At 47.9% G+C, this 27726-nt stretch overlaps 1 protein-coding gene across 8 annotated transcripts in view; it reads right to left on the bottom strand.

The window, feature by feature from the left end:
* MAP4 (microtubule associated protein 4) overlaps positions 1-16678 on the bottom strand; it is a 154126-nt gene extending 137448 nt beyond the window's left edge. For 7 of the 8 annotated variants that reach the window (XM_065630292.1, XM_065630293.1, XM_065630295.1 and 4 more), the window contains exon 1: positions 16570-16678. The gene's annotated coding sequence lies outside the window, so the exon portion shown is untranslated. Of the gene's footprint in view, positions 1-16112; positions 16221-16569 lie in introns of those variants that run through there. The other variant, XM_065630286.1, reaches the window with a different exon arrangement.
* Between the last annotated feature and the right edge of the window lie 11048 nt (positions 16679-27726).

Here is a 27726-nt window from a genome sequence, read left to right as displayed (position 1 = left end):
CGACAGGTCCCAAGAAGGTGCAGACAGCTGTGTTAAACCACAACAGACGAACAAATTGCTTCAAGATCTGAGACCCAATCTATGCAAGGGTGGATTGGCCACAGCCAGGCTCTGTAATGATAATGACACCCTGCAGAGACGGCTGCAGAGCACCGGGGTGCGAGGCCAGTCACCCACATCCGCTCTGCCCCGGTACGCTGGGACAAATCGTTAAATGCGGGGTTTTTTTTTACCTTATGAGTCATTATGGCCACGACAAAACCAGCCAGAGGTGCGGAGGACACGAGACCGCAGCACTTCGATTTTGCTGCAGTTTTGCAAATTGCTATTTAATCACAGTAAAGACAAAGTGAGATGGAGAAGAACTGCAGGAAAGAAAAAGAAGCGAGAGACTCAGCATCTTTGAAGATCCCTTCTGCACAGACCTGCTTTATTTCAGAGCAGCATTAGTTTGTCCGTGTCACCATGACAGCAATTCTCTGAGCAAAGGGAGCCCGGTGGAACCGTTCCCGGACGCTTGTTCGGTGCTTATCAAGGAAGGCGATCGCTGCTCGGAAGATCTCAGACCAGCAGCCGCTTCCCATCAGGACCATGCATTACTTCACATCACTGCCAAGTAAATCAGTGCACAGATTTACTGCCTTCAAAGTCTCAAGCGATGCCTCCAGAAATCAAAAGCTACATGAATAAAATCAATATCGTACTACAGCCAAATGAAGAAAATCCCCTTCGGATGTCCCAATAAAGGCAGTTTCCAGCAGCGTACTTAAGCCAGCTGACTTCTGCTCCTCACAGCTATCGGAATTAAGATCTGCAGAGCCACGAGAAGCCCACACACAGGAGGGAGAACACGCACAGATACTCCAAATGTCATTATTCAGTGTATCATGGCGTCAACTGACCAAAGCAACAACCCCTTACTGCAAAGGCAAATTAAAAAAATACCATTACACCAGCCTGCTTTTAATCAGAACTTTATAAACTGTTCAGCTCAGACTCGTTAAGAAAAAACGAGAGCTGGTCATATGTCCATCCACAGTTTCACTCGCATCCTGGCTGAGCCACAAAACAGCACAGTTCTGTCACCGGCCCTTGAACCAGCTCAAAGCAAAGCCAGGAGTATGGTTGCAGGGCTTGCACTTCTTAAATTTTTTTAAAAAAATATTTATTTTAAGCTCACTGGCAAGATCCGGCCAATCCGTTTCACTGTCATTTGAACGGGCCGGTGTGTGAGCAGCAAGCTGCACGTGCAGGCTGTGCCCCCAGTGCCACCATCGCCGCACCCAAGCGCCAGGGGACGCGGGCAGTGACAGCACCCACAGCCACCAACACCAAAGGGGACAAACAGCTCTGCCCCTGCGGCACCCGGGGCCCAGGATTTCTGCATCAGCAACTGCGGGGAACACAGTCGCTCCTGCTGCGCTCAGACTCTAAAATTACTAATTATTCTTCCATAATTAAAAAGAAAAATTCCAACTAAAAAGAAGACAAGTATAATACATTGTCTCATTTGTAATTTTTTTTTTTTTTTTAACACAGTTCTCAGCATTTCATTAATTGACAGAAATAAAGTATTTGCATTTGAGCTCGAGCAGACTCCAGCTTTTTGGCTGCCCCTCCACAGGGATACTGCATTTTAAACCGGCACCGGCTCCCAACGCACCCAAGAACAACCACCAACCACACGGCATGAGAAACTGAGGGAGCACAAACAATGAACGCTACAACTTGTGGTGTTTAAAGTTGATTTGAGTGAATCAACCTCCCCTTGTTCCTGGCACATCACTGAATTCCAGCTCAGCAAGTGACACAGATACAACCGGCAACTCCCACCAGAACCGCAGGAGCTGGAGAGCCGGAGTTTGCTCTTCCTACAGAAACTTCTTCCAGTCAACCACAAATTTTAAAGCAGCAATTTTATAATTTTTAAAGCGGAAACAGGTAGAAAGCACACAGCATTTCACCACGCACCACTGCTAGTAGCTTGCACTACTAAATAAAATCCCATCACTTCCAGAATCTTCACGGAAAGTCAATCACCTCGTACCCCAACCCTGGTGGTGCCCACAGCAAGGGATGGGGCAGAAGAATAAAACCCCTCGGACGTTTCACTTGGCAGGGCCGGAGAGCTCGTTCCAGCAACACTAATGCCCGACACAGACATTTCCCAGTGAACACAGCAGGGTTCCTCCAGTGTCACTGTGCAGGAGCTACAGGAGGCACTCGATGCTTTTCTGTGTAAGCCTGTGATAAGGTTCATCTAAAGGGAACATCCGGTAAGAAGTGACTTCATTTCTGACTCTGGCAAGGCAGGAGTTCAGTGCAAAATACAGATCGGTGAATCTAATACAGAATTCTTACTGATCCACTGTACTAAAATTTAACATAAATAACTGAAAACTATGAAGCTAGGGATCAGCGTGATGTCATTTTTAATGACAGTCTTTCCTATAGAGTCTCAAAAAAAAAAAAAAAAAAAAAAAAAAAAATCAGTGCAATTGCCAGAAAAATTAGTGCACCGAATCCACAAGCAGCAGCTCTTGCTTAACCCACCTCGAAGGTCGGCGCTTGTTTCTGAACCGAACTGAAAAGCTGCACAGACAGCAGGTCCGAGCTGCTGCCGCAACGTGACCACGGCCCGTGGGCCCCACGGCTCCGTCCAGCACCCCAAACAGCCCTGATGGGCCCCAAACACACCGACCGGGGCTCAGCCCGGCAGGACCCTCGCGATTCAGCAAACAGCTCACGCGTTGCTCAGCGAGCGCCTGGGCACGGCCATGAGAGCATTCCCAAAGCAAACTTGACCACAAAGCTTTTTGTTCCGTGCTGTTGTACTGCAGACAGTTTGCTGCGGTTTGGGATTGGTTGGGAAACATGTTTTATGGAAAGGTGCATTTTATTATTCAGAAAATATTCAGTAGCTTCTCTTTTTTCTCCTTACTACATTTTTACTTCTTCAGATTTTGAATATTTATAAGCTTTGGGGTTTTTTTAATTTTTTAGACAAATTATTAGAATCATAAGGGGATGACTTCTGACAAGTTATCAGAGTGGTCTGGGAGGTGTTTGGGGGGTGGGGGGGGTTGTTTTGTTTCTTTTGGGGGGGTTTGTTAGGTTTTATTGTTGGTTTTGTTTGGTTTGGTTTTTTGGTTTGGTTTTTGTTTTGTTTCTCCCTGGTGTTTGACAGAATACATATTTTAGACTCCAGAACACCACTTCAGTTACATTTGGCGTTTTTTCCAAAAGCAACAAGAAAATACTCTCAACTGCCCACACCTGGGCTCGGGTTGAAGGAAAAGAAGAACATGCCAGTATGGAAGGAGGAGGTTGCTACTGCGCAAGGCAGCCTTGCTGAAAAATGAGCAAGAATAAAACATTATTATATACATCTATACATGAAGTAGTGGCCATAGTACCATTCTTTTTTTTTTTTTTTCTAGACCACATGTCTTGGGAGGTGAGATCCCGGTTGTCTCCTCCCCACCCTGACCACCCAAACCCACCCGCCCCACTTCTGGAAGGCGCATTACCAACCAAGCATTGGCACTGGGTGCTCCACACACAGGGGTCAGGCTTTGTGCGTAAGCCAAGCCTAAACGCACGACTTCCAAAGCCTGCCTGTCTGTCCCCCTCTTAACCAACCACTCTGGGCCTTGACCTGCGTTTCAGTAACTGTTTCTGTGCTTCATGCGAGAGGTTTGCTGGATAAAACCAGAAATAATGCTATGGATCGCAGCCAGAACGCAGGGCTCCCGACACCTGAGCATAGGGTCACCTCGCTGCAGCTGAGCTGCCCGGTTTTTGAACCTCCTCCAAGATCTTCCCCAGGATTTTACCCCAGTTGTGCAAGATTTCTCACCTCGGCCACAAGAAGCGAAAGAAAAACAGACGCAGAATTAAGATTCAGCATTGCAAAGCACGCAACTGACACAAATCAAAATGCATCTAGTAATGGCTAGATCACAGAAATCCAGAACAAAACCAACTAGGAAGCCTGTAGTACTTTGGAATCCAAAGACACTTTGGTGATCTACAACACGATGGATTGTGCAGCTGTGTAGCAGGCGCAGGCTGTCCATCCCAACCCGCTGCTCAGCAGGAAACACAGACGCTCCAGCGAGTCTCGCCCTGTGGTCGGTTTGTCTCTTCACCCGAGGATCTGCCCCTGCGATTCATCCACCTTTCGGCTTCAGCTACACGGGATGGACGAGTCAACCCAGAGCTCCCACCACAGAAACGGGACAGCAAGAGGCCGCCTTCATTCAGTCTGGGCAGCACCGTCAGTACACTGAGCTTTTAAAAATATATCTATTTAAATAAAAAAATAATTAGTAGACTAACAAAAGTAATTTAGTAAAAACTAGCTGAGAGAACAATTCACCATCAACCTCCAGCCTAAAAAAAAGTAAGATTTGAGTCAATTCCATAAAATACAGTCTACATCCCTGTTTAGCAGATGAAAATGGTCCTCTTGGTATACAACTCCCTTTTTTGGTATTATGCTTCCAAAAAGTATAATACGAGGCATTTCATCGAGAACTTACGGCTCCTGTACCTTGAAAGATGAAAAGAAGAACCCCCAGGAATGCTAAGCAGGGACACGAGAGCCACCGGGGTGACCGGCAGGTGTGACAAACGGCACCGAGGGGACAAAGGTAACAGCGGGAACCAAAGATCATCTTTTTATTTGGAGATACGGAGACTTTGGGGCTGGGTTATTTAGTCACTAACATGACTAACTTCACCCTACTCCTCTGCTACTCATGCTCAATTATTTGCTTTTATTCTCCCCCAATATATTCCATTTATTCCTCTGATCTGGCTTTTTTCTTTTTTACTTCCACTCGCACAAAAAAAAGTTTAGGCTTGAATGTAAAGCATTTGCAGGCCTGCTGAAAGAAAATGACTTGGAAGAAATCCAGCATCAGTAAAGGAGAAGGGCAGGTGGAGGACGCACAGCTCCCGTGGTATGACAGTCTGACTTCTCTTTATAACCCAGCAACATCTTTCGGCTCAGTCCAAGGCTTTTGTTGCCTAAATAATTAGACCAGATGGTCTTTAATTCAAAAATTAAAATGATTTAAGGACAAAATGTAGGCCATCCAAGTCACTCAGGAAGTTACCTTTCCTTAAAGGCACGGGTTGAAAATTCAGTATGGAGAACGATCCTCCTGGAGGTGACCGCGTGTGCCAGACCAGACTTCATATCACACACTGCCTCCGGTTTCATTGCTCTTTCAGAGGATTGTTCACAAACCCATGTTTATATTTTATTCCTCCATTTAGAAATTGTGAAGTTTCTTTTAAATAATACGACTGTTTAGAAAAATGCATGGTTTTCCAGTTCTACAATCAGGATGATCTACTGCGTTTCAATCAAGATTACCCATTTTCATGTACTCACAGCATCACTCCTTCACAATAGCAAAATTAGTCCAGCACAACGGTTAATTATTAGAATAGAGCTACAAAAATAACTCCCACTGAAATGCTGATGATGTGTTAAGGATATGGAACGCATCAGTCTTTGCTCCCCCGCCAGCCTTGGACATTCAATAAATTGCCATATCTTCAATTAAAACAACGAGGAAAAGTGAAATTACTGAATACCACAAATGCCTGCTGTAAAAATATATAATAACAACAAATGCGTTTTCATTTCAACAGACCTTAAGAGCAAGTTGTGCACTATATAATTTCCTGTGCAGTCCACATTCAACCATTTGATTACATCAGCACCTCCAAATGATATTAGAAGATGCGAAGCTTGCCAGGGTATTTCAGTTGGGAAATGTAAGAGGCACACTCAGCATATTCGCCTGCTGAAAAATACGGCTACAGATAAATTACATACTAAAGAAAACAAACATACTCCAGACTCGAAGGAAGAAAAGTTGCTGAATTTTGATCAATCTTTGGCCTTTATATGGTTTCTCCAGTCAATCTGTGTTCCTCCTGCTCCCCACATGCAATTTCGTTAATAAAAAGCTGACAAAGAAAAGGATTTTAGAGGACAGAGGGAGGGACGACCGCGGCTCATGATTCCAGAAAGGCTGGTCAACACCTACCAGTTCGGGCTTTAAAAGGAGTAATTCTCAAACTGGACTCCACACATGCAATTATTACACCTACAGAAATTAGGACCCCCCCTTTGCACTTGTATACAGGAGAAAAGAAAACTGCGCCAATATTATACCGCTGCTCAGAACTCCCCGATGGCCTAGAACGCACCAGCACACTCGAACTCCGCCAAAAATCCAGATATGCTGACCTCAGACTGTCCCCCAAGAGTTATAAATGCATTCTCCACAATACTGCATTTTCATATATGAAATCAGACCAAAATCGTGGCTCAAGAGCAGTAAATTCCTCCACTTCTTTGGCTGGAGACGTCACTTTAAAGCATCAGCACTATTTTCCAGCCGAATGCTTCAGCACAGGTTACTGAGGGAGAAGGAGAGAAACTAATGGAATTGGGAACTAAATTACTGGTGGTCTCATTCCCTCCCCCACTCCTTTGAGGCAAAGTGATATAAAACCATGAGAATAGCATAACTGAAAAAAAAGCAATAAATAAATCAAAACCACAATGAGCAAGAAGACAGAAAACCATCTCATTACACAATAAAACGTGAAGATCTGGAATCAATCTTAAATTTCCTTAAAAGGGCCTTATACAAAAAACCACAACCGATATTGATTTAAATGCACCCGAACACCAGCGAGAACAGCCAGTCCGGATGGAGCGTAAGGTGTTCGCAGCACTGAACCTGAACTCAGCCGTTTAGGAGCAGACAGGGGGGCTCCGTTCAGTGACCCCGTCAGACCCCGTGGGCTGCCCTGGGGTGGTGTTGCTGCCTCTTCAGCCCCGTCAAGTCCAAGGAGCTCACGTAGGAATTTGAACATTGCCCTACCCAGAGCACAACCAGAGCCTGGACCGCTGCGCAGCGCTCGCCAAGACTGCCACACCGGTAACGGGGACAGAAAATGCAGGTGGAAGAAAATAATCCCCTCATCTGGCATTATTGGGAGGGGAAAAAAAAAAATACAACCATACAACACACAAATTAAAAAATATCCTACATTCACATCTACAAGTCAAAAAAGCCCAAGCCAGCGTGGCTCTTGGGGGTTCCCACTTGAAGGTGCATTATTCTCAAGAACCACAGAGCAGCTAATGGAGGAGGGCGGATGGAGTTTGGGAAGAGTTAGTTCTTGGAAGAGGAACGCAAGACATGTGCTGAACAACTTCATCCTTAATGTGACCTCCCTGCGCTGCCCTGACCTGGGCGCTCGATTCCTCAGATGTGTTCCTCTCACTTTCCAAAGAGAATTCAAGTTACCAGTGCACTCCTGAGCGTGTTTGCTATTCTCCTGACTAACGGTCAGTTACCAAAATAACTTTTCTATTCTCCCTGTGTCACTTTTGGACCATTTCCTACTCTCCATTATATAACCACGGAGCTCTACTTTAAAAGGGAATCACATTTTATCACAGGAAGTCAATCCCCGAGGGGAAAAAACATCCCAAAGTCTGCAGTATGTTTAGATAAGAGCCAGCATCAGCTGATGCCAGCCTGAGTGAAGGGCTTTAGGAGCACTGGATTAAATTACATGCTCCAATCCACCCGCAAACAGCTTTTTTAAAAGGTCTTTGAAGCAAAGAAAAAGAAAGCTACACCACATACAATACATTCAGAGGGACTATAAACAGGATTTGGTGGGGAAGAGGCAGAAATAAGGGAGGAAAAGAGCAGCACTGGTCAGATGTGAGTTCAGCTCATCTGGATGCAAAGGAGAGAGAAGTGGAAAGAGCAGAAGTCACAGGGCAGCCAAGTCTGTAGCACAGACACAGCTCACGGTAATTAAGGGAAAAAACAAATAAACAAATAAATAAATGCTTTAGAACCAAAGGCCTTTCTCAAAGGCGTAGGGATATTTAACGTACAAGGTGGCTATGTGCTGTGAGCTGACAAATTCAGCTGTTCCTGCTCAGCGCATCACAACCATTTACTGATCCACCGTTACCTGAACGTGGTTTGAAGAGATTCTGCCCGCAGAGGGACGTGCATTACCCAGCTGAAAATGGGAGATCCAGCAGAGTGCGGCGCTGGATGCAGAGGCCGCTGCAGGAATCGTGTTGGGAGCAGAGGCTGTGCCGCAGGGTGAGGGTTTCAGCAGTCCCAGCCATTAGAGGGAATTTGGCAAGGGAAAAATCATAGCTGGGGAAAAATTAAGCTTGGAATTGCAAGGAGTTTCTTTATGTTCCCCAACTCTTTCACATTCCTGTTTATTCATTACAGGAGAGGGAAGTGTCGTGGAGCTGCCAGCAGAGGAACACAGCCCAGCAAAACAAAGAGCTGCTGCAGTTTTCAGAACACCACCACTACTGATGCAACGAAACTACAGCTGACAGACTTTTTTTAAACACCATTGACATCCACAGGTCTCAAATAAATATACAGCTGATGGGACAAATTTGGCTTTCAGCAACACCACACAATGCCCTGCTACGTTCAATGTAGAACAATTATTCCTCATAAAACCACAATGATTGTTGAGGGGAAATACAAGCCTGAAAATGCTACTTTGAGGCAAATCATAGGATCTCTCCTTAAAAGCGAATTCCCAAGCTGAAAATAGGTTGGACCAAAAGTAAATAAGCTGGAGTTACATCAAGCCAGAGCTAATGCAGATATACATCCCTATAAATCCAGCCAGTCACCAATCGCACCAATGGGAGCTACTAAGAGGGTCACTCCAGGACAAACTTGTAATCCCCAATGTGACACTTGATCCTATTGCCCTACATGCTCTGTACAAATCCCAATGAAAAAAAAAAAAAGTACATTTTACCAAAAAGACTAGTTAAAAAAAAAATCTAGTCCTCAGAACTTGAGATGGATACGCCCTTAATTCTCATGTTGTAAATGCTTAAATAGGTTAAAATACAGTCTAAGAAAAAATACTATATATGCTTCAGTCAAAGTAATACTTCTGAAGCTGGGCTTCAATAACTTATGTTATGGCTTGTTATTGGATTCCTAACATAAATACACTTAAGTTACTACTGCTTATCTAAATCACCTTCAAATCCACAGTTCCTGCTCAGTAAGAAGTCCAAATCTAGTTCTTTTTCTAATTGCTCCGATTCATGACCAAGAGGAGAAACAATTCACTCCCACCACAAAATTCACAAGGAAGGAAAAGCCGATGACTCAGTTCTTTGTCTCATTCTTTGCTTCTTGAGTCTGCACAGCCTGATCCGGAGCCGCTGCTGCAACTGGCTCATGGATTTTTGTCTTTGCTCCTCCACAGTTTTGAAGTTTCCAATTACTTTCGCTACTATGAATTTGTTATCTGTGGACAGCGGGAAAACTGTTCCGAGATTCCTTAAGACCAGTGCAGATAAGCATAGCAGCATCTTTAAATAAGCACTACGCTTGATAAAACTGCAAGAGAGAAATTGCCTTTACAGAGCGAGAATGTTGAGAGCAGCAGAATATTCAAGGTTTAAAAAAAAGACTGGAAAGGGAAGAGAGGGAAAAAAAAAAACAAAAACAATCAGCAACAACCAAATGCAAAGTTCCAAACTCAGTTCTCATGTGTTTGGTGTTAACACCGTTTCAGTCCAACAGAAAGGGAACCTTAGGGTGGACAGTAATGAGCTCACAGCTGGAATCAAGCCCTTAGAACTGCCTGAGCAGTGCTAAGTTACACTTAAAAGTGCTTTCTGGAAGCTGCTGTTTGCAATAGGGTTTTCCCTCTGTATTTCTAACAGCATTTCAGATTGAGCATCGTCAATAATTCCCCAGGACTACCTAGGCACAGACCAAGCCATACGTACCCACAGGAGACAGAACTCCCCGAGCAGGCAGCATTAGTCACTGTGGAGAGCAGCTCCTAGGCCAGGCCTAACCCAGGATAAACCGCCTTCTACCGAACAGCACAGCTCTTCCTCTCAGCGTCCTGAAACCCCGGCAAATTCCAACTACTAAACACCTAGAAAATGCACGGTACTTTCCAGAGGGGACTACAGGAAAACTGTCGCTAAAGCACAACTCTCAGATTTCCATGAACATCCTGGCATCACTGGCAGCTTAAGCTGTTCCAGTCAAAGGTATGTACAGTTTGGGGTAAGAAAAAGCCACTTTGACATATACTTGGCATCCTCTTCTCCAATAGTTGTTTCTGCTTCCCCTTTAATAGAATCGATGCTGCTCCTAAAAATAGTCCTAAAACTCCCACCTGATCACAGACCCATCTTCCAGCATGTAGAGTTATGTTGACATAACAGCACTATTAAAAAAAAAAAAAAAAGTAAGATGGAAGAAGGCTGGAACCTCAAGTCAGTTTTGTTACAGAACAAAAAGCCATAATATGGAAACAAACTCTCGGTCTCACACTCCCAGAAGGACAAACTGCCAGAGTATCTATCACAACGAGCCGAGTTCAACATCCCACAGTTACTGCAAGAAACAAGTGACATGGAGGGGGAGAAAAGCAAATAAGAACCAGCATAAGCACATACATGTTTTTCTGCCCCTTTCAGAGGGTTTTAAGCATTTCAAGCATCAGTTAAATGACACATGGTGTTTGCTGCAATCCTCAGTTTGAGAGCGGAGGGTCCCAAACCCCAGAAAGCTGCACCCCAGCACCAGAGGCTTTTCACCAACGAGTACAAATCGATCTCGTGTTCCAGCACTTCAGGAGTCGCAACTCCAGAGCACGTAAACACACTTTGAAATTCATCTGATAAATGCCTCCACAGTTTTACTTTGTTTAAAGCAAGTGTCAACACCCTAAATTCAGCTGAAAAACAGCTTTTGGGGATGATGTAGCTGCAATGAGATTTTACAAAAGGAACAATGACTCACTCCAGGCGGGAATGCGTTGGGAGCCTATGAGCTCATGCTCAGAACCGAGCCTGCTTTTTCAGAAAGATCTCACTTTGGTATGTACAGTATCTCCCCAGCAAGGTTTAAAAAGGGAGAGTTTTTGCACAAAGAAATTTACAAAATTACCTCCTTTTTGGCTTTTTTTCATGTCTTTCCAAAATCCAAGCAGCCTATCTGCCTGCAAGCAGCTCCCCCAGCCCTGATTTCAGCCTAAAACTGGTCAACTTTCCAGAGAATTCCATCCCCGGCTGACTCACCCGCCGGCTCATTTCAGGCCTGGCCATTAGAGACAAGGACAGCACCGACCCAACATGCCAACCGACAAGAGACCAGCATCAAACGGGGATGGAGGCGTTACATTAAAACACCGGCACGCACTAGAATGACGCATTAGGGAGCACTGAGCACTGGGCTGACGAGCATGAGCCGGCTTCACGTTCAGCTGGATTCCTGTCCTGCTGAGGATCCTCTACCTGCAAAGCGCTGATTTTTACCATTTTATGTTCAGAGAGCAGCTGTACAGCTCATTGAAGAACTTGTCTGTTAGAACAATATAAAGCCCAGAATTACTGGATGCATTTAAAGCCCAGTGACTGTCCCTTGGGTTGGAACCTGCATTGTTCTCAGTCTGTCTTACGCTCATACTTGCAAATACTCCAGATAAAAGGGGCGAAGTGTAGGTGGAAAATGGGAGTGAGTGACAGAAGCTAATCAGGATTTTAATCATGCTAATGGATGTGATTAACTGCATACTTCTCCGAGCAGCTTTCTGCAGCTCCACACGAGTAGCTTGATAGCCAGGAGTGCTCATCCCACGGTAATCCCGGCTACACCACGTGCGGCACGTCATCTGGCGGGCGAGGATATACCTAATGCTTCACCTCATTTCCACCCAACCTCCCACCATGCCAACACAACCGTCCTGGGCAGGGTACAGAGGCTGCAGGCCTGGGTTTGGCTACGCTGAAGTCTCGTTACAAAAAAAGTCTCCACTCCAAGAGAATGCAACTCTAACCTTGGCAAAGGAAAGCTAATACAGGGCCTATTGCATTACACAAACCCACCTGAATAATGCAGCTACAACCTTTTTTTTTTTTTTGCTAGTTTTGTCCAAATCACAGGGACATTGCTGGCTTTATCGCACAGTTAGTATCTCACTAATCCTTGGTGGAACCACTAATTCAGCAGCTGCCACTCTCAGAGAGAAATTCAGAAGAGGCCGGGCAAGGATTAAAAGAGCAAAGAGAAATCCCCTTTTCTACCAGTGGGGAGGCTGGGCAGGCAGGGAAGAAACCAGACCCTTCCCTCCTCATTTCGAGGGGAGGACGCATGTAAAGCAACAGAATAAATAACCCACCATCCTCCCACCTTCCCAAGACATTTCAGGGGAAGAATGTGTGCTATGGAGTTCGAACATACCATTATTTACATATAACAGCCCTTTTTCAGACCTACACTTCCCATTAACACAGTGTCTCCTGTGTTTTCTACAGCAACAACTGGAAACATTCTGCTATCAAGCATACCAACGTTGATAAAATACGGGCTTGCATGACAATACACATATTTTAACAACTTATTCGGAGGGGTCCAAGACTAATCTTGTTTGGGAGCAGAGTCCCCCACTGCCAAACCCTTTGCACTATCCTGATACATTTTTAAAGAGCACTAGAGCTTAAATACTACTTAAGCATCACACTAATCTCTGTCCATAATCCTTTGGGGTTAGATTTCCCAATAATTTTAAATAACTAACAATTTCCAACAAAAAACTTCATTAAGAAGCCTCCCCAAGAGCAACAAATAGCGTTAGTGAGAGCCAGAACTATTTTATTCTTATTGTTACCAAGTTAAAATCTGCATAACATCAACAGCAACTGATTTCCACTGACCTTTTCTTCCCACAAGAAATTCTTGTATGTGTGCAAAAACACTAAGTCATGAAATTCGGTTCGGAGCTGTAGGAGGCTGGAGAAATTCCCCACAGGAAAGAAAATGGGTTCGATTGCACTGTCAAGACATGAGGAAGCCACATACGCAGACATTTGACGAAGCAAGAGATCGATCTATTTCAGCTGGGGCAGGAAATGTGAACACGAAGCTACAGGAAATAACCATCTGCCTCTCAGCAACATCGGCTTCTTCAAGCTTGCCTTTGAAACTCCAGCAGCACATACACAAAATATAATTTTGCCATCTACAATCAGACTGGCAACAACATGATGAGTAATGTGCCTTCAACTCTTCACTCTCAGAGGAGGAGACTGGAATTTTATCTTCCAATCTATGTCTGGACTAGCAAAATAAATTATTTGGGATTTTTTTTTGGACCAAAACAAGGTATAGTTATACATTATTTGGCTTTTAAGTAACCATCACTTTCATTTGAATTGCAAGTAGCTTGGATTCATCTTGACAGACTTATGACTAAGGGAAACCACTGGTCAGACAGGGTGTAAGTTTCGTATATATCAGAATTCGGAAGCCTGCACCTCAGTGCTATGTACATAGAGACAAATGTAGTTTAAATACTGAGCTATCAGCTGAAGATATCGGAAGAGAGTTCAGTAAACTGGAGGTAAGCTTAAGAATAGTACAGGAGAGCAAGAACAGTGCTAACAGAGAGGGGTCCAAGCGAGACCTGAACTCCGCAAGAATTCAAAGCTGATTTAATGGCTCGGATCCGTTTATTTCTAGGAAAGAGAGGTAACCACTAAAACACTACAGGGATTGGGACCTCAAATATAATTATGGCTCCATTCGCAAAAATTCAGGCTGCGTCAGCCCTTTTACAAGCACCAAAAAGAATACGTAATTCATTTGTTTAAACTGAGTCTTCATCAGATTTCAGAAAACGAGCTTAAGACTGGAAATCAAGTGATGTCCCACACAGGGCCTTACCCACTGCCTCTGCAGAGAAACACAGCGCTTCTGTTCACATTGTGCTTGCAGGGAGCAGGTTGTCTCGTGCTGATGCTGCTGGAGGGGGGGGGTGTTTAATAGCATGGCAGAACAGTTTAGGCAATACTTTGGTATTTAAAAGCTAGACTTAACCGTCAAGTGTCCCTGGGAGGAAGAGAAATGAGCACTCTAAACCCAAGTAGTTCAGAAGTGGCATTGCCGTCTTCAAACGCCACTTACCAGTCCTGTAAGGCTTGGCAAACACAGACACCAGAGCGAGTCCAAGTTGGTTTCAACAGTCTATGGGAGCCTGTTGTGCGATTATTCACCTCCTGGACTCTTTGCTCGGCTCCCCGCGATGCCCACAGCCGGCTCGCGAGAGCCAAAGTGCTGCAGGTACCCACACCGCACCACACATCACCTTCAAAGCTTCCCACAGACAAATGAGGCAACTTGTTAAAACAGATCTCCCGATACCCCGTGCGGGTGAGGTCCTGCAGTTCCCAGAGCCGCGGTGCTCGGCACCCTCGGGGATCGCCAGCCAGCACCACAGTAACTGGCTGCCGGAGCCATTAGCCTGGGAGAAACCATCTGATAAAGTCAGATACTAAAGCTTCCACGAGGATCCGCTGGCATGCGCGTCCTGCCAACAGGCTTCCCGTTTGTTCTTTAAGGACAAGAGTGACTTAATCCTCTCCTAACATCATCTGAGGACTCAGGGGGAACGAGGGGTGACCCACAAAACCGTGCCCATGGCAACACTGCGCTCCAGCTGGACTCAGGGCCCTGATCTTCACACTTCTTTGTATTATTCGCTCTTTCCCTGATGTCATTTCTGCAGAGACACAGATTTAATAATATCCATGGCCTTCGGTTTTAGTCAACAATCACAGTCACAAACAGATCAGCTATTCTGCCTTCAAGCTTATTATTTCTCACTAACATGTAATTATTACCAAGGAAAACAAAAGAGACAGGATATTGCTGCTATTGCAATAGCAAGTCAGTTAAGCTCTTTTTAAAACTGAAAAAGCCCATCTCTTCTTGATGTGAGGAGGCCAAAAAAGATAAAAATTAAAAATAAAAAGAAGCCCATGAATCCTCCAAAATGGATATGAAAGGATAATCAGAAATTTCACCAGTTCTTATAAGGAAAACCAAAACCAAACAAACAAAGGTAATTTTAAGACAGGCAGGTTTGTCCAGCCAATATCACTTTTATCATAACTGTATTGCTACATTGAATATTTTTGAGTTACGATTTATTTCCCTTCCTCAAATAAAGGAAAAGCTAACTAAGCTACAGCAGCACCTCACAGGTGTCAGACCAGTAAAACATCCACTACCAGACAGACTAATCAAGCCCCGGCAAAGAGGAGATCAGCTTTCCAGTTGTGAACTCCAGCACAGGCCTGTCCTCTCTGTTTGGAGAATGCAGCTCCAGCAGCGGCCCACACAGAGCCCTGCGCGAGGGGGCACAGGGCGCAGGGCTGGGATCCCACCGCCTGCAACACTCAGGCAGCACTTGGATGGTTATTATATTATTCAAGAAGCCTTTCAGAGACTCTGCTGAAATTGTAAACTAGGAAGAACACAGGTCATTGAATATAGGATTCCAGCTCGAAAAAAAAAAAAAATAATAATAAACTAAAATAATGAGTTTATTTGGTAAATCCATATAAGAATTAGGTGAAAGAAATAAGAGAGGGAGCAACCAAGTAAGAGTTATCAAGAAGAACCTGAAAAAAAAAAAAAACACAAAAAAAACCCCACTAAACTCAACATCTAAATTCAGATTTAATGTGTTCACCGATCGCACATGTAACACACCCCTCCCAGAAAAGCAGAGTTTACAACAACCCATAGTACCCACAGCAAGATACATTTAGGAATCGCTTTTGGCAGCAGAACAGCATCTTCAGAACCGAAAACTTTGCTGCCTCGAGTTTCAACTTCCACCGCCCCGCAGTCAGCGTCTGTTTAACGTTTCAAACTACGGCTGCTCTTTCTGAAACGTTTGCTCGTCTGCAAGCGGGGCCGAGGTGTGCGACACGCAGCGATGGCTGCGGAGCGGGCGGGGCAGCGCTGCCCGCGCCCCCCGCCCCGACCCCGGCCACGCACCCCGGCGCGGACCCGCAGCCGGCCTTACACAGCGGGAAGGCGACGGGACGGATAGCAGGAGAGCGGAAAAACAAAACAAAACAAAAAAACCCCACACGTTACAAAAGTTTTGAGGTCCCACGCGATTCACAGCGTTGGCCTTGACCAAAAAACCGCGCTTGGGGGAGTCAAGCGCTCTGCACCAGCCCTCACCAGAACCACCGCAGCTCTTGCCCGCACTCAACAAAGCCGCTCCCCGGCAGCTCCCGCTTCCTCCGGGTGACCCGGCCGCCGCTCCGCCGGGCAGATGCGCTCCCGATGCTCCGGGACCGTCCTCCCCCCGCTGCCCGGCCCCGCCCGCGCCGCGGCCCCGCCCGCCCTCGCTGCCAACGGCCGCGGCCCGCCCGCCCGCAGCCCCTCACAAAAGACCCCCGAGCGCTGCCGCCCGCTCCGGCCGCCCCGCTCGGCCCCCCGCGGCCCTCCCCGCCCGCCGGGGCCGCAGACCGCCCGCGTCCCCCACAAGGGCGAGGCCGGAGCCCCCGCGCCCGGGCCGGGCCGGGCCGCCCCTCCATCGGCTCAGAGGGCACCGCGCCCGTTCCCCGCTCGGAGCGGGGAGTCCCCGCGCCCCCTTCCCCGCCCGCAGCGCGGGTCCCCCCGCGGCGGCCCTTACCGGAGGCGGAGGGGGGCGCGGGGGGCTGCCGCCGGGACGGAGCCGCCTGCTGAGTGTCACTCTCCCCTGCGGGCCCGGCCGGGGGAGGAGGAGGGAGCGGAGCGGCCGCTGGCCTCACGCCGAGCACACTACCCTGCTAGCGCCGCGGGTGGGCTCTCGGCCGCTCCGCCAATGGCGCTGCGCCGCGCCCGGCGCCCACCAATCCCCGCGAGCGCGGGCGGCGCAGGGGCGGGCGGGCGGCGGGCGGGGCTGAGGCGGCGCTGCAGTGACAGGGCAGCGGGGTAGGGTGCGGCGCAGAGGGGCCATGGCGCTGGGTGGGGTGGGGCGGGGCGGGGCCGGGCCGAGGGGAGGGGGCGGTGGGGAAGGGGCATGGCGGGGGGAGAGGGGACGGGCCGGGGCGGCGAAGGGTCGGGAGGTGGCCGAGGGGAAGAGGTGGGGTGGGGGAGCTTGGGCTGAGAGAGATAGGGGCCACGGGAGGCATGGCTGAGCAAAGAGAGAGCTGAGGGGACACGGCTGAGGGGAAGCAGAGAGGTGCTGAGGGGATGTGGCTGAAGGCGGCTGAGGGGAAGCCGTGAGGGGAGATGGTGGCTGAGGGAAGCCGGGAGGGGAGATGGTGGCTGAGGGGAAGCCGGGAGGGGAGATGGTGGCTGAGGGAAGCCGGGAGGGGAGATGGTGGCTGAGGGAAGCCGTGAGGGGAGATGGTGGCTGAGGGAAGCCGTGAGGGGAGATGGTGGCTGAGGGGAAGCCGTGAGGGGAGATGGTGGCTGAGGGAAGCCGGGAGGGGAGATGGTGGCTGAGGGAAGCCGTGAGGGGAGATGGTGGCTGAGGGAAGCCGTGAGGGGAGATGGTGGCTGAGGGGAAGCCGGGAGGGGAGATGGTGGCTGAGGGAAGCCGGGAGGGGAGATGGTGGCTGAGGGAAGCCGTGAGGGGAGATGGTGGCTGAGGGGAAGCCGTGAGGGGAGATGGTGGCTGAGGGGAAGCCGTGAGGGGAGATGGTGGCTGAGGGAAGCCGGGAGGGGAGATGGTGGCTGGAGGGAAGCCGGGAGGGGAGATGGTGGCTGAGGGGAAGCCGGGAGGGGAGATGGTGGCTGAGGGAAGCCATGAAGGAAGATGGTGGCTGAGGGAAGCCGGGAGGGGAGATGGCTGCGAGGGCACTTGGAGGTGACAGCAGCACATTTCGGCTCCTGGCAGCAAAGCTTTGTCATCTCACCTTTGGGGACCAAGGTGGTTTTTCACAGAGACAGAGAAGTTTGAGGGCGGATGGCGGCGGCCAGGAGATGAAGGAGATTCTGTGGCTGGGGAGGACGAGGAGTACATTGGGCAGGGAAGGATTACGCTGGGCGGGCGAGGGGACATCTTTCTGGGGGTGGGACAGGAGGACCCCTCTGTGGTGAAGTAGCTGGAAGAGGGCTTGCTATAAAACATAAAGAGTCCAAGGGCAGATGGAGGGTTCACCCACCCCTCTGGGGGTCTGAAGAACAGGTACCACTGGTGCTTTGGCTTAGATTCCACCATGGCTTTCCTGGTCCAGAAGTGCAGCCGTCCTTGTGTGCAGGACAGGAGAACAAGACAGAGGGGTGAAATGTAGAGAGCAGGACAGTAAGTGATGAGAGAATGTGGTTTTTACAGCAGTGCACATGGCTGAAACTCCCTAGGGTGCAGACAAGAGGAAAGTGAGACCGTACAGTTCTGGTACAGCGACAACGGCTACAGAGGAGGAATATTCAGCCTCATTCTTCATGGTCCATTACAACCTATTATGCAAGTTAATCCACGAGGAAGGGAGATGATCCCCTGTCTGTGGACAGCAAGGCTCCTGCCTGCGCCCCAGGGGTGCGTGTGTCACCGCTCTGACCTGAGGGAGCTGCACAGCTACTAAACTTCATGAAAATATGTGACACACTGGCCTGCTAGATAAGAAAATCAAAGTGTAGTGACTAAATGAAAACAAAAAATAGGTGTGTCCTTTATGTCTGGTCACCGGAGGGAGGAAACGCCCTTTGCATCAGGGCACACCCCAGCCATGGAGAGTCAAGGTCGCAGCTTCTGCCTGTCCCCTTCCTCCCAAACTCGAGAATGGGGTTTCCAGGGCCAGAGCTTGTAAGGGAAAGACGGGGAAATCCCATGTCCTGATGAAAGGCACATATAGATATATAGAGATAGTTAGATAGATAGATATAGATATATAACAACTGCTTGTACCATGTGCTATTTTTAAGCTCCAAGATAAAATAGCGTCCTAATGGCTTTCTTCGGGAGGGTCAGGCGACGGTTTGAATTTCAGGGCTGTCCCAGCCTACACTGGGCTTCAGATCATCGCAGGCTTAAAGATCCCTCTCTGTCTTAGTAAATCCAGCTCTGGAGCCTTTCTGCTGGGTGCTCCCCGAGCTGGGGTAGACCCTGGCTCCAGTGCAGGACGGTAATTCCTGTGTCTGTGGAGCAGAGATGGTAATACAACAAAAATTCATCGGCTATGTCAGCACCGTGATAGGGAGCATGTCTAGCCTGCTTTTGGCTTCAGAAAGAACCTCTGGTTATTCACCAAGCCCTGAATTTGGTCCCCAGAGGAAAAACTAGAGCCCAAAGCATAATCTTCAATGTACAGTGGTCACACTGGACCAAACTCTTGGTGTTTCAAGGAGACAGAAGTGTCCAGACTTCGCTCTGTCAAGTGACAGCTTTGGGAACTCGCCCTGAGCCCAGCCAGGCGCACCTAATTATTATAAATCAGAGTGGGCAGCAGCTCTTTAATGCCATAGGTGTGTCCATTATAAACTATACGTTGCAGCAGGAAACTGTCCATCGTAATCCAAGCTTCCATATTTCATTGCACATTTACATTGCAAAACCTGAACTTGTAAACCCTGGGAGGTGAGCTACCAGCAGCCCAAAAGCTGTGGATTTTCCCTTCCACTGAAACCAAACTCAATCTGTTTCTATGCCATGCAGCATCCCGGTCCAGGCAGCTGTCTCCCATCACTGTTTTTCCATGCATGTTGCTAGCTGAGAACAGATTCTTCTGGTTATCTCATCCCTGTCTGCAGCTTCTTCTTTGTAACATGTGGAATTCTCCTTGCACATCTTAAGCTGTTCTGGTTTTTTACCTCATTATGCATAGCTTCTTCGTACACTGAGAACTGGGCTTCCTGGTTTTCTTAAATCCTGTCTTGCTTCAACTGAAGCCACTTGAATTTTTGCTGTTGGCATTGGGAAGAGCGGGATGGAAGAGAGTGTTTCATACATGGCTCAGCTTACAGCTAAAGAACAGTATAACTTGTTCCTGGCTAGAAAGAAGGAAGGAAAGGCCATATATAGTGCAAGGTGCTCCTCTATCCTCCACACGGGTGAATTCCCGTGAGTCTTTAGAAATCATCAATGTAAAGGCAGAATGAAATCCCAACTGGGCTTGTTTCTAGGTGAACAACTGACTGACCTGTTCTCGTAGCTATTACTGTGCTTACATGCCTAGATTGCCCAGAAAAACTGATATCTACTTCATTATTCTACCTGAGCTTAGCATGGCTTTTGTGGGACACTCTTTAATATGAACCTTCCTTGTTTTAGTTTAAAATCTGAAGTCTACTCTTTGCTTTGTGGGAGCAACATTAGGACAGACTCCATTTGTTGCCTCCCCGCATACTTCACCTGTGCAAAAAATTCAGAGCATCTCATTTATCTTTGTTTATCCCTCAAAAGAATATAACCTACTTCTCCACTTGCTTTTCCAGCTGCATTCCCAGACTCTGTGAGTTCTCCTTCAGCTACATTTGACCTGAAAGAGAGGGCAGCGTGAATCACTCTCTTTGGCCGTATGGTCGACAAAATCTATCTGATGCTACAGGTGTGTCTGTCCTTGTAATAGCAAGAGAGGATTATTCTGGTTTTTGAGGGAAAGGTGGAGAGCGAGAAGGTTAGTAGGCAATGGCTGTGCCCTTTCATCAGGCCAGACAGTGAAAGTGGATGAGGGAAAGGGAAGGGGACCAGCTCATCTCCCTAATGAGCCACCACTGGCCAGGGCCATTAGCCCAGCAGGACAGGTAGAGCAGGCCAGCAGTTAGGCTGCCCTAAATCTAGGCCTGACTTGAATCACATGAGTCACTTGTGAACCCTGCGGGAGCCAGAAAGCGAGAGCTCATTTCTGGTCAACGCTTGTTTGTCGCCACTTTGATGGGAGCCAGTGCAAATGAAGGACGCTCGGTAACGTGGCAGGTTTGGCTCTGCTGATTCCAGGACATTGACAGCAGAAGCCTTGGAGAGGAACAGTAATGAGCTGTGCAGGTTTCTGGCTGCAGCAAGAGTCTGTCATTCTCTTCTCAAAGCACAGGAGATGACAGCCAACGGTGAACGCTCAGTGTGAGAAGTGCTTGGGAGGCAGCGCTGCGGGGGTTTGTCCTCACTGCCTCGAGGGCCGCTTGTTGCTGGGGCGTTCGCTGTCGTCCCTCTGATCTCTCACTCATTTCAGACATGCAGAGAAGCCTTTGGAAGGGTCATTTCTGAAAATGAGTGCTCATCAGTGGCAGTTAGGAAGTAATGAACCTGAACCCTCCATAAAGAAAAAAACAAATGGAATCAAATCTATGAAGTGTTTGATTGGGGTAGAGAATTGCCTCAACACTTATTACAGCACCCAACAGACTCTCATTTTCAGGAAGTTTAGGCTTCTCTACGCTTTTGAAAGCGAATACCTGTAAGCATCTCGGAGAATCTGAATACTCTTACAAAACTCGTCTGCAACTTTCACTCCCATGCCGCAGTCTTCATGTCACATCTATTTCCCTATCACGAATTAGGCATGCGAGTAGAAGTGAACTAGTCTGAGTGAGGCAGGACGCTGCTCCGGCGACAACAAAAGCGTTGTGGGTCACTGCAGATATTCTCCAGCCAGACAGGGCTGTTGTGCTCGTCAGAGCTGACTCCAGCACAATGGAAGGTATGGAATTTTGGCCCGGGATCCCTGCCATCCCAGAGACCTGGTCATGGGATTTGCTTTGCAGCTGCCATGCCCCGTGATCTTGTGATCTGGGATCTGTCCATCGGCTGGAACCTGGTGTGCAGGGCCGCGAAGGAGGAGGAGGGTGGCTGCAGTGCTGCGCTGGGGCTGGGGGGCTGGAGCTCTGCTGGGAGCGGCGCCGTCCTGGCAGCACTGGCAGAAAGCGCAGCTCAGGCTGCTGTCCATGAAGGGAACGGAGCTGGAAAAGGGGCTGGAGCACAAGTGTGATGGGAGCGGCTGAGGGACCTGGGGGCTCAGCCTAGAGAGCAGGAGCTGAGGGGAGACAGGGACACAAAGAAGCAGCCTCAAATTGCACCAGGGGAGGTTGAGGTTGGATCTTGGGAACAATTTCTCCCCGGAAAGGGCTGTGGGGCATTGGAACAGGCTGCCCAGGGCAGTGCTGGAGTCACCATCCCTGGAGGGGTTGAACAGACGGAGATGAGGTTCTCAGGGACATGGGGTAGTGCCAGGGGTGGGTTATGGTTGGACTCGATGATCTTGGGAGTCTCTTCCAACCAAAACAATTCTATGTTCCCATCCCACATCATAGGTCCTACATGAGTGACCCAGGGTGAGGACACGTCCCGCACTCAGCACGTGATCCAGGGCACAAATGTTCCCACGCAGGAAGAGGAAAACCTGCAGAGGCTTGTGATGATGAAGCAGCTGATATTTGCATCGTTTTTTTAGCAGAGCCTTGTCCTGGGACGCGTGGGGCAGCCTGGGCTTAATCCTGCTCCTCGGCACTAGAGAGGTTGACAGAGCTGATCTCTTGTCTAGCCTGAGCATTCATAAACCCAGCCCAATTATTCTGAGGCAGAAAAACTGAGTGTGTGCTCTAATGACAGAATGAAAAGTCCTCAGGACTTTGTGTGTAGCCTTGAGTTACCTTTTATAAATAGGTTAACAGCTGGAGGGCCAACGTTTGTTTAAAGGGAAAAGACATACAGTCCATGCCCGTATGATATGCTCTGTCCTAAGGAATTCTGCCATTCTGTTGATTTATATCTGGAGATTAAAGGATTTGCCTTTCAATCAAATTATTCTCCTTAAACTATCAAGTGGGGGAGAGAGGGGATTTCGATCATATTCTCCACTCTATGCAGCCATCCCTGGTGAAGCTACAGACATTTTCTCCCTTGCTGTGCAAAACAGGCAGCTCACAGATGACTCCTGATCACTTTGATGGTGAATTGCTATTTCTGTCCTGCTTCTGGTGCACAGGACACTCGGGGGACAAGAGCGGGTGAGAGGTCTTGGGGCCCCAAGGAGCTTCCAGCCCGAACTAGACGGAGCGTGTAACCGGGACTGACAAAAGCCGGGTGACGAGACAGGGGATGACTGTTCTGGGGAACAGCAGTCTGCAAAGAGCCCGGCTCCGTTGGGCCCTGCAGGTCTGCAAGAAGTTTTGTGCAAGTCATATCGCTCAGCAGCAAGGAGAGGGGATCAGGACCTCATTTGTTTTAATTTTACCATTCTCTGCCTTCCTCAGATGATCAGGTACAAGATAAGGTGCAGAGAGCAGCAGAGGGGCAAGTTTAGATCACTTATCTGGAGGCTGGAAGGAGCAGACATGGGGGTAAGGAGAGGAAGGACACGGTTTTCTGGAGGACTGCCATGCCTCTGTCATGCTGTCATCACTCAGACAAAATGAGGGGATCGTGAAAGGCCACCAAACCTCATGATTTTTAGTGTGGTACCTTGTCTCCGATGGCATCTGGTGCGGGGCGTGCTGGAACAGGCACCATTTGCCAGCCCCAAACTGGGGTGATCTCCTCCCGTGGAGCCTCTGGGTGCTGGACTGGCTAGAGCTCTGGGACAGGAGGGTTCCTGCAGTTTCCACACCATCACTACGGCGGTTCCAGGCATCCCTGGGACCCACGGCCCACTCCCTTTCTGAGTCCTAATAAAGCCACCAGCAACGCTTTCTTGTGGCAACAAGTTACACAACGTAATGGTACATGAGCAATTAATGGTTTGGAATGCACAGCTTTCTAATTCCTTTGGGTTTGTGTTACAACAATAAAAACTAAGGAAGGTTTCTGCTGTACTTTCTCTTGGCCGTTCAGTATTTTCTCTGGTTCCATCATGCGATTTCCGAGTTTCCATTTTTTCTGAGGTGGCCAATCTCTCAGTGTCCCATCGTGTGCTGTTCTCTCTTCCACGGCCGCCCTCCCCGCTTCCGTGAACTCTATGGAATTCTCCAATCCCTCGCTGTGGTGGGATGAGCCAGTACTATGGATATTGTCTTTGGAAAGACTATACCCTTTACACACATTTCCTACATCGCTCATCAGTGTTCTAATACTTCATTTATTTCTCTTAAATGTCTAACATCTTGTTCCTTGTGCTCACAGGGAAGGCAGAAGTCAGGACAATGACACAGTCACTTTACAAACCCGACTCCCATGAAATTCCCCGTGGTTCACCAAAAAGGCTGTGAGCACTTTGGCTGGCTGGAGAATTCCCAGGGCATTTTTGGTTGTTTATTCGCAGTTTGGGCAGCGAGTCTTTTTGCATGAACCCTGGGAAGGACGTGTGGGATGGAAAGACGGTCCGTGCGGCGCTCACCCACAGCTGCGCAGCCACTGCTGATCCCATTCTGCACACTCATCAGTTCAGACATGCAAGTACAGGGCGTGTAGCTTTCATTTGTATGCTTTAGCTTTAAATATGAGCCGCACAGGAAAACTGCATGAAAAACACCTTTTCGGGCTAAAAGCAAGCCCTCCGCGTGGATTAGAGGCGGTGTGACACAAGCAGCACGGACACAGCTCGGCCCTTCTTGATCAAAAGCCGCTTTCCCTGCAGCTTGAGCCAGTGGAGGCAGCAGTGTCGTCCCAACGCCAAACACAAATTATTCAGTTACAGCACAGCAGAAGGCAGAGATCTTGTTCTGTGTAGCCTGGAAGCCTCACGAGAAGCTTTTTGACAAGCCGGAGATGATCCCCTGTCCCTGGAAGCCCCTCAGCACCGGCCAGTGGTGCTGGACTGAGCTGGTTGCCCAGCACATTAACGAGCAGCACAGTCATTTGCCTTTACCAGCTAACGAAGCCCACCAGCTTTGCAGGCGTGGAGCACCGGGTGGTGAAAGATGGACCTTCTGGAACATTCAAATGCGTTACCTCACCGAGAGGAGTTTTTCAGGCGTGACATTGGAAAGGTTTTCTGAATCTGCTCCCAAGCCCTGGCTGCCAAACCAGAGCGGAGTAGACGAACCAGAGAAAATCAGCTCACCCCCGAGGCTGGGCTTCAGAGGTCAGCGCCGGGGAATTGTCTCACATCCAAAACTGTCGTAGGGAAAAAGAGGAAGGCACTGGCGAAAATGGGGGCGTAACTGCAAGAAACTGGCCCGAAGGAGAAGAGGGAATGTGCATCACTGCGCTGCACGACGTGGCTGCAGCAGAGAGCTACTCGAATGATATAAAAACAGAGGGTGGATGACATTAGAATTATAAGTTGCCTGAAAATGCTGAAGGATGAAATTCAATCTGTCGTATAAAAATTTAATTATTGTGTTGTTAAACCCATGCTTTCTGGAAGAGACAAACTAAACACAGTTTCTGGAAGACTGTTTCTTCCCTTGGGGCTCCATGACAGACCTGGAGACCTGATTGCAAAATTTCATCATTGACAGCAGAAAAAAATTATAAAAAATGATGCAGACAATATCCAAAGCTTATGCTTAAAGGCCACAAACTGCAATATTTTTCCTGCATTTTTTCTGCTCTTGCTTTAAAAATGAAATGAGAGTTGGGGGAAATGGCAGCAGCTCTCATTACTATGGGTGAGAATTCCCATTTAAATTCTTATTCATCTTCCAAAAATGAGAGCCTTTTAGGAAGGAGGGGAGGAGGGAGGGAATGCACTGCAGTTGCTTGGAATAGAAATACAACTCATTCATACAAAGCATGGAAAATAACGATAATCTGCTGAAAAAAATCTTGGCAGACCATGAAATTCAGAAAAAGAAGGAGGGGAGAGAAAAGGCCGAAGGCTGTAGAAAGTCTGAGCAATTGCAGAAAACAAACCCAGCAAAAAGGCTGAGAGACAGCCCCAAAATGGCACTTTGTGAGGGTCAGTGGGTAAAACACGCTTCGGGGAGCAAGCAAAGGAAGGCTGTTGGGGACTGGTTCTAAGCATTATTTTGGCAATTAATTTCTGCAGTCATGAGGAATTCCCACAGAAAATAGCATGGCAGCAGACAGGCAGAAATTAAGGAAAATTTAGGCACACCTCTGTAAGTCGAATGTAATTTGACGCATTCACCAGACACGGATCCAGGCAACCAAAGAGCCCAACTCAACTATTTTCAAGCTTTTGCTAAGTGGAATGGATCGCCATTAGCAGCGCTGTGGAGTGGTGTCTGTATTGAAGGGGAAGAAAACAAACCCTGAAGGAATCAAAGCCCCCCTCATCTAAACTACTCACAAATTATTTGATTTGAAGCAGGTTTGCGGCAGCTGGGTAAACTACGGGCATGAAATGCCACAAAACAAGTGATAAAGAAATAAGTGATAAAGGTTTATATGAATTGAAGTCTTCAGTGCCAGCATCAGTCAATAAACAGAGAATCGTACAAACAGAGCGAGCCTGGGAAAAAGAAATCCTAGAGAAGGAGTGAAAAAGATTACAAGAGAGTCATGAAGACAGAAGATCATTATGTGGCAATTAACTCATTTAAGAGTATAGTTGAATTCGTTGGCGACAGATGCTGGCAAACAAACCTTTAGGAACATGAAGATGCCATATGAAAGTGAAGAAGATACTGGCTTGAAAGCCTGAAATGACTCAGAATTCTTTCCTAAATTAAAAACGATCCTCAAAAGTCTTTACACAGCATAACGAAATACGTGCTACTGTTGCTGCTTAATATAAAATCCTCCAGTCCTCAAATAGCCCAAGTTGTGGAGTTACTGGAGGAGATGTGCGAGCAGCAGACTGGCTGGAGATACGTGGGACTGATTTAACCTGAAATTTTAGGTGACAGGAGCAAGTGTAGAGGCAACAGGGAGTTTGAAAAGCTCTGGGTCCGATGGTGTCCAGAGAAATGTCCCAAGGTATTGAAGGCATTGTTAGCACATCCCAGAGGGGTGACATTCAGGCCTTTCCTTCCAAGAAGAACATCCACGGTCCATGAAAGAACGTCCCGTGGTTGTTCTCCTGGGGAGAGGAGCCTTTGCCACGTGCAGTTCTTCGAGGCCCATATCGTTACTAAATCGCCGTCTGAAGATCTTAGCACAAATACCAGCTGGTGAGCTGCGGACTGTGTTCGTGGTTTATGCAAACCCCAAATGGAACTGGATGAAGCAAGGACAAGGTTCAAATCCTGCTAACAGAGCACTTGGAAACCTTCGTAGTGCTTGGGTTTAGCCAGCAGAGAACCTTTTAATTTAGGCTGTTCGAGTTTCTCGTGGCAGAGAGTTTTGGAAGGGGACTTCTCGGTTTGAAGTTGTGTCCCATGTGGACATCTCTCCTGTATTTTGTTAATGGACAACTTCTGTCAGTGTCAGCCCCAAAGCAGTTTCAAAAGTCAACAGATTAATTGTCCTCTGTCTGAGAACAGGCTCCAGTGCCGATTGTCTCCTCTACTTGGCCGTGGAGTCTTTAGAAGAGAGAATAAGGGATAATCAGTTTGTCACAACTGTCAGGAACACACTGCACGGAGCTTTACATGCTGACAGAGTAGTGCTGCTTGTAACCAGCCCAAGCGTTTCCCTAAAATTAGTATCTAAATAAATCCATCGCTTTGGGAAAGCATCTGCTTTTGAATTAAATTATTCCAGATCTGAATATTAGCGGCATTTTTGCTAAACTTGAGCTGTCTCCCTACCAGAGCATGATTAAATATTAGTCTGCAACAAATTTCTCAGGAAACCTGAGAAGTAAAATGCGAAACTACTGAGAAGAGCCAAATGACTTAAATGTCAAATTGCTGCTTCAGCAAATGGAAGCAGATTTAGAGCACCGGGGGAATATGCAATTTCTTGGTTGAGAAGATGAGCCAGAGCCATAATGAATGTTTTGCCAAGCCTATATCCAGTTTCAGAATCTTCCCACAGTCATCCCAAAGCAGCGTTGGTGAGAATGCACTGTTGTTAGAAAGGGAATGGGATAAGAACAGCACTGCCCTCACCCTGCCGCCTCACAGCACCTCTCCGGACGCA

The sequence above is a fragment of the Caloenas nicobarica genome, chromosome 2 (assembly GCF_036013445.1).
Source record: "Caloenas nicobarica isolate bCalNic1 chromosome 2, bCalNic1.hap1, whole genome shotgun sequence".
In the NCBI taxonomy this organism is placed as follows: Eukaryota; Metazoa; Chordata; class Aves; order Columbiformes; family Columbidae; genus Caloenas; species Caloenas nicobarica.
This window is presented reverse-complemented; position numbering and strand designations above follow the sequence as displayed.